This window comes from Branchiostoma floridae, chromosome 8 (genome assembly GCF_000003815.2).
Source record: "Branchiostoma floridae strain S238N-H82 chromosome 8, Bfl_VNyyK, whole genome shotgun sequence".
NCBI classification, from domain to species: Eukaryota; Metazoa; Chordata; class Leptocardii; order Amphioxiformes; family Branchiostomatidae; genus Branchiostoma; species Branchiostoma floridae.
In genome coordinates, this window is record NC_049986.1 from 14,781,153 (window position 1) to 14,781,689 (window position 537).

Below are 537 nucleotides of genomic sequence, written 5' to 3' on the forward strand. Positions count from 1 at the left end.
TCTCTCTATTTGTTCCATTTCTACGATTTTCCAGCGATCCGGAGCCTGGTAGAGACTATTTCATTACTGCTGAGCCCCTGTAATGGGATTACTAGCACTTTCACCGATCTAACCATTTACCATCTGAGTACAATGTCTGTGTAGACAGTGTAGTACAGTATTACTTTTCTGCTATAGTGTTATACAGTAGGTCATGTGGAGAAATGAGTGAATGCGAACTCAATCAAATTGTGTCTGATGTAACTTGTAAGTAGTCATGTGTTATTACTGCAACGAGTACCTCAAACATTTTATCATCATGATTGATACGTCATCATCATTATTAATACATGTACTGTGACAATGTCGTATAGTATGTACATGGGCAGAGAGGGAGCAGCGCGAGTTACAATCATGAATAAAATCATATTTATAACAAATACTAACACAACACATGTAATTTGATGCACTTATTTATCATATTAAATGTAGAAACGGAAGACGAGAGTGAAGATCATGATGGAAATGTGATTCAAGTTGAGGAGGAACGCACAGATG